General features: G+C 47.9%; 1 long non-coding RNA gene across 1 annotated transcript; it reads left to right on the top strand.

Moving 5' to 3' along the window:
- The first annotated feature begins 5688 nt into the window (after positions 1-5688).
- On the top strand, positions 5689-7811 carry LOC140637674 (uncharacterized). The gene is made up of 2 exons (XR_012034736.1): positions 5689-5999; positions 7630-7811. It is a non-coding gene; the product is annotated as an uncharacterized lncRNA (long non-coding RNA).
- The last annotated feature ends 6430 nt before the right edge of the window (positions 7812-14241 follow it).

Here is a 14241-nt window from a genome sequence, read left to right as displayed (position 1 = left end):
GAGCATAATGAGAGTCAGTGATGGGAAATTATTAAGAGGAAACATCAAGACTAAACAGACAGAATTCTTGCTGAAGTTAGGCCAGGGTGATCAGATATCAAGGGTAGGGAAAGTTCTCCCTAAACCGGGCTAGGCAGGCCCAACAAGGATGTGGGCCAAGGTTAAGGCCAAGTCCAAAGAGGGCTCAGAGAAGCCTCACTGAAGTTTGGTCAAGGAAAGTTGCCCTGACCCCAACAATCCTCCACCGAACTGGATCCCAATCCATTGATCTGCCCTCTTTCCACTGTCCCCCACTCACTTCCCTTCTATAGATTTCTTTTTTAAAAAAAGATTTTAGGGATCCCTGGGTGGCGCAGCGGTTTGGCGCCTGCCTTTGGCCCAGGGCGCGATCCTGGAGACCCGGGATCGAATCCCACGTCGGGCTCCCGGTGCATGGAGCCTGCTTCTCCCTCTGCCTGTGTCTCTGCCTCTCTCTCTCTCTGTGTGACTATCATAAATAAATAAATAAATAAATTTAAAATAAATAAATAAATAAATAAATAAATAAAGATTTTATTTGTTCATGAGAGACACAGACAGAGGCAGAAACACAGGCAGAGGGAGAAGCAGGTTCCGTGCAGGGAGCCCAACATGGGACTCTGGGCTGAAGGCGGCGCTAAACCGCTGAGCCACACAAGCTGCCCTCACTTCCCTTCTTACCCAGCTTAAAGTTCACAGTCAGTGAAAAGCACTCCCTTGTCCCTCTCTCACTTTATTAGCCTCCTGACAGAACCACAGCCCCGGTAAATGCAACTCCTGGTCTACCCTTAGCCAGCCCAAAGCAGCTAAATGTGGCTGAAGAAAACACCCACCTACAGGAGCTCCTCTCAAATTTACGAACCTCAAGTAGGCCCTAATGCTGTCCAGCATTCAGAGATTTCTCTAATCCATTCACTCTCCTGCACTCCTAGATGACCGAAATTCTCACCTCTCTGTTCAACCCTCTGTGTTTCCTTCTCACTCTCAGCCCACCATCTCACTTCCCAATTCTGTGAGAAAACAGAAACCATCAGAAGGAACTAAAAGCTCCTATCCCCCCACCTACTGTTGGTTGTGCCCTCTTCTTATTAGTGATGAATTGACCATGCTCCCAGCTAAGGCCAACCTGCTAATACTTCGCATTTCATCTGGTTTTCCTTTTTCATTGGATCATTACCATCAGAATACAAACATGCTTTTCCCCCTCCTTGTCTTAAAAAGGAGGAAAAAATAAAAGATTTTTTGAATACACTATACTCCTCCCATTATTGCTTCATTTCTTTGTTTTGAGAGAGAGCGTGAGCAATCAGGAACCCAGTGGAGGGAGGGAGGAAAAGAGAGAGAATAAATCTTACACAGGCTCCTTGTGGAACCTGACCCAGGGCTTTATCTCACAATCCTGAGATCATAACCTGAGCTGAAGTAAAGAGTTGGATACTTAACCCACCAAGCCACCTAGGTGCCCCTCTTTGTGGTTCTTTTTTTTTTTTTTTTTTTTAAGATTTTATTTATTTATTCATGAGAGACACACACAGAGAGAGAGGCAGAGACATAGGCAGAGGGAGAAGCAGGCTCCATGCAGGGAGCTCAACGTGGGACTCGATCCCCGGTCTCCAGGATCAGGCCCTGGGCTGAAGGTGGCACTAAACCGCTGAGCCACCCAGGCTGCCCTCTTTGTGGTTCTTTATAGCAAAACTTCATTTTAATATTTTATTTATTTATTTATGAGAGACACAGAGAGAGAGGCAGAGACACAGGCAGAGGGAAAAGCAGGCTGCCGGTGGGGAGCCTGATGCAGGAATTGATCCCAGGACTCCGGGATCATGCCCTGAGCTGAAGGCAGACACTTAACCACTGAGCCACCCAGGTGTCCCTATAGCAAAACTTCTTTTTTTTTTTTTATAGCAAAATTTCGTATACTAGTTGTGTATACTAGCTGTTTCCAGTCCTCCTCTCATTTCTTTCTTAAGTAACTACACTTAGGCTTTTGCCTCTCAGCAAAAATGAAACTTCTCATCAAGTCACCAGTGACTTCCATTCAGTCAATCCAAGGGTTGATGCTTAGTCCTCACTTTACTAAACCAACATCATGTGATGTATTTTAATGCCCTTAACTTGATTGCATTTCACAGATACTGCTTTTTTTTTTTTTAATACATTGAAGGTTTGTGGCAGCCCTGCATTGAGCAAGTCTATTGGCACCATTTTTCCCAACAGTATCTGCTCACTTTGTGTTTGTCACATATTGATAATTCTCGCAGTATTTCAAACTTTTCCATTTTTATATTTGTTATGGTGATCTGTGATTAGTGATTAAAACTCACTGAAAGTCCAGATGGTTAGCATTTTTTTTAAAGATTTTATTTATTTGAGGGGAGGAAGAGAGGATGCACAAGGCGGGGGTGGGGGGGAGCAAGGGCAAAGAAGAAGCAGATTCCCTGCTGAGCCTGGAGACTGACCTAGTCTAGATCCCAGAATCCCGAAATCATGACCTGAGCTGAAGTCAGATACTTAACCGACTGAACCACCCAGGCATCCCAGGCAGTTAGCATTTTTAAACAATAAAGTATTTTTTGATAAAGGTATGTATATGGTTTTTAGACATAATGATGTTGTACACTTAATAGACTATAGGGATGCCTGAGTGGCTCAGCGGTTGAGCATCTGCCTTCAGCCCAGGACATGATCCTGGAGTCCTGGGATCGAGTCCCACATCGGGCTCCCTGCATGGAGCCTGTTTCTCTCTCTACCTGTGTCTCTGCCTCTCTCTGTGTCTCTCATGAATAAATAAATAAAATCTTAAAAAAAAAATAGAGGGGATCTCTGGGTGGCTCAGCGGTTTGGTGCCTGCCTTCAGCCCGGGGCGTCATGTTGGAGTCCTGGGATCGAGTCCCACATCGGGCTCCCTGTGTGGAGACTGCTTCTCCCTCTGCCTGTGTCTCTGCCTCTCTCTGTGTGTCTCTCATGAATAAATAAAATCTTTAAAAAATAAAAATAAAAAATAAAAAATAGACTATAGTACAGTGTATACATGACTTTTATGTGCAGTGGGAACCAAAAAATTCATTTGACAGGTTTTATTGCAATATTCACTTTATCGTGGTAGTCTGGAACTAAACCTGTGATATCTTTGAAGAATGCCTGCATTACTACTTTTTCCTCCACCACTTTCTGCACGTCTTCTAGGAGACCACACTCATGGATTTCCTCCTTCTCAGTCTCTTTTGCTTTCACATCTCTCGTCTTAACTATGAAGCACCCCTAGATGTTGGAGAAACAGCCAAGATGCCACTGTGGACTGGAGGCTCCACAGAAGACTGGAAGATCAGTCCTTAGACTTCTTTTTTCTTTTTTTTAAGATTTTATTTATTTGAGAGGTAGAGGGGCAGAGCAAGGGGAAGAAGCAGACATCCCACCCCGCTGATTAGGGAGCCTGATGCAGGGCTCAATCCCAGGATCCCAGGATCATGACCTGAGCCCAAGGCAGACAACCAACTGAGTCATCTGGTCGCCCCAGTCCTTACACTTCTTTTCACCATTTACACCCACTCCCTTGGTGATCTCTCCCAATCTCATAGTCTTAAACACCATCTCTATGATGGTGCCCCAAGGGTGTATCTCCAGCCCAGATCTGAGCTCCACACTGTATGTCCAACAACATATTAACATCTCTGCTTAGACTTCAAACAGGCAGCTCAAAGTTAGTATGTCCAAAATCAAACACCTAAACCTACTCCTGCAATCTACTCCTTTGGTGGTCTTCCTACCTTTTCCTTTCCTTAGGTAAAAAAAACCTTGGAGTTATGCATGAAATACCCTCTCTTGCACCCCACATCCAACCCATTAGCAATTCTTTTTGCTCCTTTTAAAATATAGGCAGTGTCTGGGCATCTGGGTGGCTCAGTGGTGAAGTGTCTGCCTTTGGTTCAGGTTGTGATCCCGGGGTCCTGGGATCAAGTCCCACATCGGGTTCTCCTCAGAGAGCCTGCTTCCCTCTGCCTATGCCCCTGCCTTTCTCTGTGTGCCTCTCATGAATAAATTATATATATATATATATATATGTCAGTGTCTAACCACATCTTATCACCCTAGTCCAAGCTACCACTGTCTCTTGCCTGCATTATGGCAACAGCCCCTTAACTGGTTTCCTGCTTCTGCCTTTGTCCCTGAAGTCTACCCTCAATAGAGGAGTTAAAAGGATGCTATTAAGGGGTGCCTGGTGCCAGTCAGTACAGCATGTGACTCTTGATCTCAGGGTTAAGTTTGAGCTCCACATCAGTGTGAGATTACCTAAAATCTTTTTTTTTAAAGAGCTTATTTATTTATTCATGACAGACACAGAGAGAGAGGCAGAGACACAGGCAGAGGGAGAAGCAGGCTCCATGCAGGGAGCCCAACGCGGGACTCGATCCTGGGTCACCAGGATCACAACGTGGGCTGAAGGCAGCACTAAACCACCGAGCCACCAGGGCTTCCCAGATTACTTAAAGTCTTGAGGCACCTTGGTGGCTCAGTTGGTTAAGCTCAGACTCTTGATTTCAGCTCAGGTCATGATCTCAGGGTTGTGGGACTGAGCCCCATGTTGGTACGCTACACTAGGCTTGGAGCTTACTTGGGATTCTCTCTCTCCCTTTCCCCTCTGCCCCTCCCCACCTCTCCCTCTCTAAAATACAAATAAATAATAAAATAAAATGTTAAAAATGATGCTATTAAAGCAAGAATCAGTTCATGATGTTTCTCTTTTCAAAACTCTCCAACAGGGCAGCCCTGGTGGCTCAGCAGTTTAGCACCGCCTTCAGCCCCGGGCGTGATCCTGAAGTCCCAGGATGGAGTCCCTGCATGGAGCCTGCTTCTCCCTCTGCCTGTGTCTCTGCCTCTCTCTATGTCTCTCATGAATAAATAAATAAAATCTTTAAGAAAGAAAAACTCTTCAACAGCTTCCCATTTTTTCATTGGAAAAGCCAAAAACCCTCAGTAATTAGGATGACTACAGTTACCTCATGATTCCTCAACTACAGTCCCAACTACAGAAGACAGTTTATGCCTGTTGCCTGAGGTTGCCTGAGTTCAACTGTTGACAGGGTTTCCTTTGCTCCGAGGGGACCCAGGGTTGTCTATACATCACAGGGCCGCTCTACTCCTCCCGCCCCCCCCCACCCCGCCCAGCCCCAATCTGCATCCCACCCTCACCCCTCCTCATCTCCTTGCCCCTACCTCCTCCAGTAACGGGCTGTGGCCCACAAAGCATGAGCTTCCGTTGTGTGCTCGACGCAAATATTGACTTAGTGAAATCTCCTCCACCGGTCCCATTTCAACGGAACCACACCCTCCACCCCCTGCCCCTTCCATATTCTTTTTTCTCCATAGGGTTGACACCATCTATGTCATACAGTTGTTTATCTCGTTCACTGCCTAGTCCCAGAAGAAACTTAAGCTCCACGAAACAAGAACTGCTTTTCCTCGCCGCTGGAGCTCAGCGGCTTCTACATTCCCCGGCTCGGAGAGGGCGGGAGGGTAGGGGCGCGGGGGGGGGGGGGGGGGCGGTGCTCCTCACGTGACTGCAGCGGCCCCGCCCCGCCCGCCGGGAAGGGAAGATGGCTGCGCCCGGGGTGGCCTCAGAGAGAGGGCAACCAACGAGAGGGCGCCGGCCCGCTAGAGCGTCCCCGCCTAGCCTAGCTCTGCGGTTGCGTCCTGGGATGGCGCGAATTCTGGGGCTACGTGCGGGTCCTCCTCCCCACCATTTTTTAAGGAGAAAGGAATTCGTTCATTCTCGGGGGTGCTTGGTGTGACCTGCTTGCTGCGTCTCCGCCGCGGGATCCCCGGCATCCGAGGCGTGTAGGACGAGGTTCTGGGATTCAACATGAGGGTTTTTCTCCTCTCGTGCAGCCTCCGGGGTCAGCCTATTAAGTGACCTCAGAGTGTCGGTCCAGCCTCCAGGTCTGGGCACCTCCGAACACCCTGGAACCGCCCCTTGGGAACGAGTACGTCCAATGCAGCCCGCAGGGGTCCCACTCCGATTTCAGGCCCTCAATGGGAATTCCCTGGCGACCCACCCTCCCCACCCCCGCCGCGTGCTCCCCAGGATTAAGTCTGGTGGATCCGGACCTCCTCCCCCAGGCCCCAGGGGCAGATGAGCCCTGGGCCACCGCCCCTGCAATTTCCTGCAGACCCAGCAAACAAAAGGCTCGGGAAGAGAGGCGAGTCTGAGCCGGGCTCCCTTCCTGCAGGAACAGCTGATGGAGCAAAATGGTCCAGGAGGGAGGGGATTCCAGGATTCCTGGAGGACCAGAGTGGGAGGCCAGACTCCTGGATCCCGCGGAGGGAGGGATTCCAGCAAAGTGGAGGTGGAGGGCCCAGACAGGACATCCGAGTTTGCTGCGCTCTGCCAGATGCCAACTGCCCCGGTGGGGTTGATGTCAACTTTGGGGAATGGAGGGCGTGGGGGGGGGGGGCGGGGGACACGGGTTCAGGTGAGCTCTCAGGCCCCCAGGCTGGAATGGTGGGGGCTGGGAAAAGCCTGAAGCCCTGCGTCATCTCCTCTGGGGCCCAGCCTACCTCCCCCTGGCCCGACCTGTACCCTCTGTGCTGGCCCCACCCAGGCCTGCCTTCCTGCTCCTCCCCAGGCACAAAGCTTTTTCGGCTAAACCACGAACCAGCCGCCCGGGGTCTTCTGGTCCCTTCTGGACTCTGGTAGTCTAACCCCCAGCCACGAATAGTCCTTACATTCCCTCCTAGAGCCAATGCCCCTGCCCCCATCCCGGTCGAGGACACAATGGTAAGGGAAGGGCCACATCCAGTGGGTGGGGGGATGCTGGCATGGAGGGGGGGCTTGGCCTCATATCCTGTCAGGCTGCCAAGGGAAGAGAGGAAACAAAAGACTTCCCCCTGCTGGGACAATGAACCTCCCGATACCTCTCCTCCCCTACTCCCACTCCTCCACCTCTCCTGTTTAGCGCTGGGTTTCAGCTCTTTTACGTCCCTTCTCTCCAACTTGTACAGTTCTGGTACCTTGGCTTCTGCTGTGAGCTGTGCTGGTCTCCTTCCCACCTTCCTATTAGCTTGCTCCCAGTCCTAGCTGTTTCAGTCCCCTGCAATTCTGTCCCTTCTATCACCAGAGCCAAGATTGGGGGCGGGGGGTGGGGTGGGGGGCAAAACTCTAGTGAATGGAAATCACCCCCTTTCAAGCTAGGGACTACACAGGAGAAAGGGGCCAAGGCAGGGAAATGCCTTCTGGCTGCTGGCCTGGGTGAGGGATGAAGGAGGAAAAGGACATGCAATGTCCTACAGGTCCTTGGGGGCGGGGCTGGAAGGCCCGTCTGTATCCTGAGTGCACTGAACAAGTCACTTAACCCGAGCAAGTCACTTAACCCGAGCCTGTCTCATCTTTAAAGTGGATGTCAAGGGGGTGCCTGTGGGGGGGGGTCAGTCAGTTGAGTGGCTAACTCTTGATTTCAACCCAGGTCCTGATCTCAGCGTCCTGGGATGGAGCCCTGCATCGCTCAGCAGGGGGAGTCAGCTTGAGGATTCTCTCCCTCCCTCTACCCCTCCCCAAGCTCTCTCTCAAATAAATAAATATATTTTTTAAAGATTTTATTTATTTATTCATGACAGATACAGGGAGAGAGGCAGAGACACAGGCAGAGGCAGAAGCAAGCTCCAGCCTGATGTGGGACTCCATCCTGGGACTCCAGGATCACATACAGAGCCAAAGCTGGACGCTCAACCACAGAGCCACCCAGGCATCCCTCAAATAAATCAATCTTTAAAAATAAAGCGGATGTCAGAATAACGTGCATCCTGCCTCTCTAACAAAGTTCTTATTTTATTTTATTTTATTATTTTTATTTTATTTTATTTATTTTATCTTATTTTATTTTATTTTATTTTATTTTATTTTATTTTATTGGGGTGCCTGGGTTACTCAGTCAGTTAAGCATCTGCCTTTGGCTCAGGTCCTGATCCCTCTGCCTGTGTCTCTGCCTCTCCCCCTCTCTCTGTGTCTCTTGTGAATAATTAATTAATCAATTAATTAAAATATATTTTTTAAAAATCCCACTTGTACAACTTTGGAAAAAAGATTGAAAGTCCCCCATTGGGCTCCCTGCTCAGTGGAGGGCCTGCTTCTCCCTTTCCATCTGCCTGTCACTCTGCCTACTTGTACTCTCCCTCTCTATCAAATAAATAAATAAATCTAAAAAAAAAAGAGCTTTTTAAAAAATTTTTATTTTATTTATGAGAGAGAAAGAGAGATTGAGCACATGTGCAGGGGGAGGAGCAGAGGGAGAAGGAGAAGGAGACGCCCTGCTCAATCCCAGGACCCTGAAATCATGACCTGAACTGATGGCAGACTTTTAACCATCTGACCCACCCAGGCGCCCCTAACAGAATTCTTTTTTTTTTTTTCTCTAACAGAATTCTTATGATGAATTAAATATGATAATCTTTGCTTTTATAAATAAATAAAAAGGTGAAGTGTAAGGCTTTCCTCAGCCTTACCGATCTATAGTCTCCTCCAACCCCCCTCACACTGGGCAGCCTCCATCACCATCGAATACTAGTAACTCCTGAACCTGTATCTTCAGCCAAAAAGCTGCCCCTGAGCTCCAGACCAATGGAGCTCAATTTTGGTTGTCTGCTGGACCTGCTGTCTGGATGGTACACCATGGTCTCAAATTCAGCCTGCCCGTATCTTCCTCCCCTGGTTCCCTCACTCCTACCTAGCTGCTCTAGTGTGCCCACACACACTTCTCTCTTGTCATTTGGAGAACTACATGTGATTTCTCTGCCTTCAGTCTTGATCCCTTTCAATCTTTTCTCTGAAGTTGTACAAATGGAATTTTTTAAAATAGATTTTATTTATCCATGAGAGAGAGAGAGAAAGAGAGGCAGAGACACAGGCAGAGGGAGAAGCAGGCTCCATGCAGGGAGCCCGATGTGGGACTCGATCCTGAAACTCCAGGATCACACCCTGAGCCAAAGGCAGACGCTTAACCGCTGAGCCACCCAGGCGTCCTGGGATTTTTTTTTTTTTTTAAGATTTTATTTATTTATTCAGGAGAGACACACAAAGAGAGGCAGAGACGTAGAGGGAGAAGCAGGATTCATGTAGGGAGCCTGATGTGGGACTTGATCCCAAGACTCCAGGATCATGCCCTGAGCCGAAGGTAGACGCTTAACCGCTGAGCCACCCAGACGTCCCCTTATTCTTTCTTTCTTTCAATTGTATTTATTTTATTTGAGAGAGAGCACAAGGGGAGGGGGAGGCAGAGGAAGAGGGAGGAGCAGACTCCCCAATGAGCAGGGAGCCTGATGGGATGCAGGGCTGGATCCCAGGACTCTGGGATCATGACCTGAACCAAAGGCAGTCGCTTAACGGACTGAACCACCCAAGCACCCCAAACCATTGGCACAAGTGGGATCTTTCTATACAAATCCAGTGGGATTGCTTCTTTGCCTAAAACCCTTCAGTGGTTCCCAAGGTGATTAAGACAAACCTACATTCCTGAAATGTCCTGTGATGGCAGAGACTGGTCCTTGCTCAGCTCTCCAGCTCATCCATTGTCACTGTCCTTGAAATATACACCCTAATGTCCTCAACTCTGGCAGCTCAGGGGCAATCTCACCATGTCCACAGTCTTATATTTGCTATTCCTTCTGCCTTTTTTTTTTTTTTTTTTTTTTTTTTTTTTTTTTTTGAGAGAGAGAGAGTGCACACACTGGGAGGGGAGGGGCAGAGAAAGAGAATCTTAAGCAGGCTCCATGCCCAGCACGGAGCCTGACATGGGGCTCATGTCACAACCCTAAGATCATGACCTGAGCCAAAATTAAGACTCAGATGCTCATCCAACTGAGCCACCCAGGTGCCCCAGCCTCCTGTGTTCTGTTGAAGTTTCATGGCTATTTCTTTCCCTGGGCTGTCAAGGATGACTTTGGATCCCCAGTCCTGGTCCATGGCAAAACCTCAATAAGGGAGGAGCACCTGGGTGGCTCAGGTGGTTGAGTGTCTGACTTGTGATTTCAGCTCAGGTCATGATCTCATGGGTGATGAGATTGAGCCCTGTGTGTGGCTCTTGCTTAGTGGGGAGTATGCTTGGGGTTCTCTCTCCCTCTCCCCCTGTCCTTCCGCCCACTCTCTCTCTCTAAAATAAATAAATCATTTTTAAAAAGAATCGCTGGGTGTCTGGGTGGCTCAGTTGGTTACGCATCTGCCTTGGGCTTAGGTCATGATCCCAGAGTCCTGGAATCGAGCCTGTGTCAGGCTCCCTGCTCAGTGAGGAGTCTGCTTCTCTTCTCTCTCCCTCTGTCCCTCCCCACTGCTCATTCTCTCTCACTCCCAAATAAGTAAAGAAAATTTTTAAAATTTTTATTTTGTTAAAATTTTATTTATGAATGAGACACACATTGAGAGAGGCAGAGACACAGGCAGAGGGAGAAGTACACTCCATGCAGGGAGCCCGTTGTGGGACTCCATCCCATCTTGGGATTCCAGGATCATGCCCTGAGCCAAAAGGCAGACGCTTAACCGCTGAGCCACCCAGGCATAAATAAAAACTTAAAAAAAAAAAAAAAAGAATTGCCAAGTGAATTAAAGAATAAGGATTTAAGGGTGCTTGGGCATCTCAGTTGTTAAGTGGCTGCCTTCAGTTCAGTCATGATCCCAGGGTCCTGGGAGCCCCACATCAGATTCTTGCTGAGCAGGAAGTCTGCTTCTCTTTCCCCTCCCCCTGTGCGTGCACGCGTGCGCGCTCTCTCTCTCTTTCTGTCAAAATAACTAAGATCTTTTAAAAAAGTATTTAAAGGAATAAATAGTTAATATACATTTACTGAGTATGAATTATGGGCCAGACCTGCACTGGATTTAGCAGCAAGCACAACGTATGTTGTACCTGCTTTCATGAAACTCAGAGCCACAATCAAAATACAATCACTAATTAATTAATGAGATCTTTGACATATGTGTCTATTACAACTTCACATATGAGGAGTTCAGGAAGATTTGTGGCGGTCAGACAAGGAATGGATTCAGGTTTTGTGAGCCCTGAAGTTTATATGATTGGGGAACTCTTTCTTTTCTCTTTAAGATTTTCCTTATTTATGTATTTGAAAGAGAGAAAGCAAGAGCACGAGTAGGGCAAGGAGCAGAGGGAGAAGCAGACTCCTCACTGAGCAGGGAGCCCAACATGGGGCTCCATCCCAGGACCCTGGGATCATGACCTGAGCCGAAGGCAGACAGTTAACTGACTGAGCCACTCGGGTACCCCTTGGGGAGCCCATCCTAAGAAAATAAATACAAAGTAATTTTTAAAAAGATGTTATCTATTTATTCATGAGAGACACAGAGACAGGGAGAGGCAGAGACACAGGCAGAGGGAGAAGCAGGCTCCATGCAAGGAGCCCGACGCGGGACTCGATCCCGGGTCTCCAGGACCACGCCCTGGGCTGAAGGCGGCGCTAAAGCGCTGAGCCACCCAGGCTGCCCATAAAAACAAAATTATGAACATAAAATTAGTTATAAAAATTACTGTTTAGAAAAAAAAATTACTGTTTAGGGCAGCCCGGGTGGCTCAGCGCTTTAGCGCCGCCTTCAGCCCAGGGCGTGATAGTGGAGACCCGGGATCGAGTCCCGCGTCGGGCTCCCTGCACGGAGCCTGCTTCTCCCTCTGCCTGTGTCTCTGCCTCTCTCCCTGTCTCTGTGTCTCTCATGAATAAATAAATAACATCTTTTAAAAAATTAATGTTTATTTAAATGTAGAAACCACAGCCAGTTTGCTAAAATTAGGGTGACAAATACTATAAATAGTGTCAAATCTAGAAAAACAGGATAGGTATAGTAAATAATTGCTCAACATCCGTGTGTAATAGATTCATGTCCTACCTTTTTCTTGGGGGTGTACTCAGAACTACGTCTTCATATGATAGTGACTTTGTAATATTTCCTACTTTTCTATTTCTGTCTTCCTTCTAGTATGGCTGGTTGAAATTTTTTTCTTTCATTACTCAAAGTTTTCACTGTGCTTTACAGCTCATTCTTGACAGTGTGGAAACCTCTACCAAATTCCTTTTGTGTAAGAGCCAGATTTCAGGCCACTTCAAACATTTCTGTGCTGGGATTCACCTAACAACTGTTTAAATAGATGGCACTCATTAACCAGGGCAGTGGGAGGAGCCAGGTGGATGAGGGGTACAAAAGCTTAAACCTAATGGGCTTCCAGTAAACCTAACTCCAGATGTGACAGGGTGAGGCCAGCCCAAAAGGGTGCTGGAATATGGGAAGAGGAGTGACAGCTTCTGTAATTTATGGTGAAAGGGGATGATTTGTTGTTCACTACATATAGGAAAAGTCCTAACTCCAATTCTGCTCCAAATTAACTGTCGGGGTGTAGATAGCAAAAAGAAAGCCTAGGACCCCTGGCTGGCTCTGTCAGTAGAGCATGAGATTTTGATCTTGGGGTTGTAAATTCAAGCCCCACATTGGGAGTACAGATTACTTAAAAATAAAAAATCTTAAAAAAAAACAAAACTAAAAGCCCAAACAGCTGTTGGAGGGGGGTGGTGCTCCACACAGGTGCTGCCATGGGGATCAGTGATTGCAGCATACTGATCACGGGCAGGGAACTGGGTGATCACCTAATATCGAGGTGGGTGGATAGTGAAAGTGCTCTAATAATGAGGAAAGGGGGGGCCTGAGAATTTGTTCGGGTCTATGGGACAAGCATCCATCCAGATAGTGGCATGGCTGCTCATCTATGTAATGTAATACAGTGGATACTGAATTAGCTTTTCTAGGAAAGTGGTCCTGGGTGGTTGGAGGGTAGAGGAAATGACCTCACACCCACAGGATAGACACTTCTGAGCATTGGAGTGCAAATCTCAGATGTCTTCTCCATGAAAAGGGGAACTAATGGGATTTCTGCTCCATTATATATAGATCTTTGAGACCAGGAGCCATGCTTTACAAATCTTCAAACTAGCACAGTGATCACTTGGCACATAGCAGATACTTAATAAAGGGTTTATCTTATTAATTCTTTTGGTTCTTTTTTTTAAAGATTTTTAAAATTTATTTGAGAAACAGAGACAGACAGAGAGAACAGGGGGAGGGGCAAAAGGAGAGGGACAAGCAGACTCCCCGCTAAGCAGGGAGCTAGATGCAGGGCTCAATCCCAGAACCCTGAGGTCATGACCTGAGCCGAAGGCAGATGCTTAACTGATTGAGCCACCCAGGGGCCCTCATTCTTTTACTTTTTAATTTTTTTTTAAGTTTGGGGATCCCTGGGTTGCTCAGCGGTTTGGCACCTGCCTTCGGCCCAGGGAGTGATCCTGGAGTCCCAGGATTGAGTCCCGCATTGGGCACCCTGCATGGAGCCTGCTTCTTCCTGTGCCTGTGTCTCTGTGTGTCTCTCATGAATAAATAAAATATTTTTTAAAATCTTTTTTATTTTTTTATTATTTAAGTAATCTCCACACCCGACATGGGGCTTGAACACATGACTTCCAGATCAAGAATCTAAGCCAGTCAAGCATCCCATTTATTTATTCTTTTGTTGATTGGTATACATACGCATCAGATTTTAGGAACTGGATTATACGCTGGGAGGTGGGGGCTGAGGACCCTATTACACAGGATCCACTGGATATTTTCTTACCAAAGTTGTCCTCTTCCCTCTAGCTGAGAGTCCTTGTTCTCAGAGATACAGGGTTCCAATCTGCAGTGAGCTGTTACACCCCTGCACCACTGTGTCATCAGCCCTCATTCCCCCCTGCCTCATTTCTCTGTGCACCTGGGGGGTCTCTCTCTACCATCCCGTCATGCACCACCCTCCACAACCCCATAAGGATGAACTGCATCTCCCATCAAATGAGACAATTCAAGCAATCAAGGGCCAAAGGAGGTTGAGCATAGAGCCCAGGGGGAGATAGAGACATAATTTTTAAAGGAAAGAATCTGAGTGCACAGTGAGGACAAGTGTGTGTGCCTCTGTGTCTGTGTGTGTTCCTGTTCTGAGCGAGGAGATGGACAACCTGGAGGAGAAGCTGAATAAGAGAAGGGAGACAGGGCTTGAATCAGGGAGGGAGGAGGGGATTCCCAGTGTGGCCTGGTCTGCCTGGCTCCAGCCAAGCCGGCTGTTTCCTGCCCTCTGTGACCCCCCACCCCGGAGCAGGACCCAGACAGGCAGCGAGGAAAGGCAGGGGTGTGGGGAGCACCACTTGTGGCAGGGAGAT

Source organism: Canis lupus, chromosome 8 (assembly GCF_048164855.1).
Source record: "Canis lupus baileyi chromosome 8, mCanLup2.hap1, whole genome shotgun sequence".
NCBI classification, from domain to species: Eukaryota; Metazoa; Chordata; class Mammalia; order Carnivora; family Canidae; genus Canis; species Canis lupus.
Note: the sequence above shows the minus strand (reverse complement) of the source record. Positions and strands in the feature narration are given on the sequence as shown.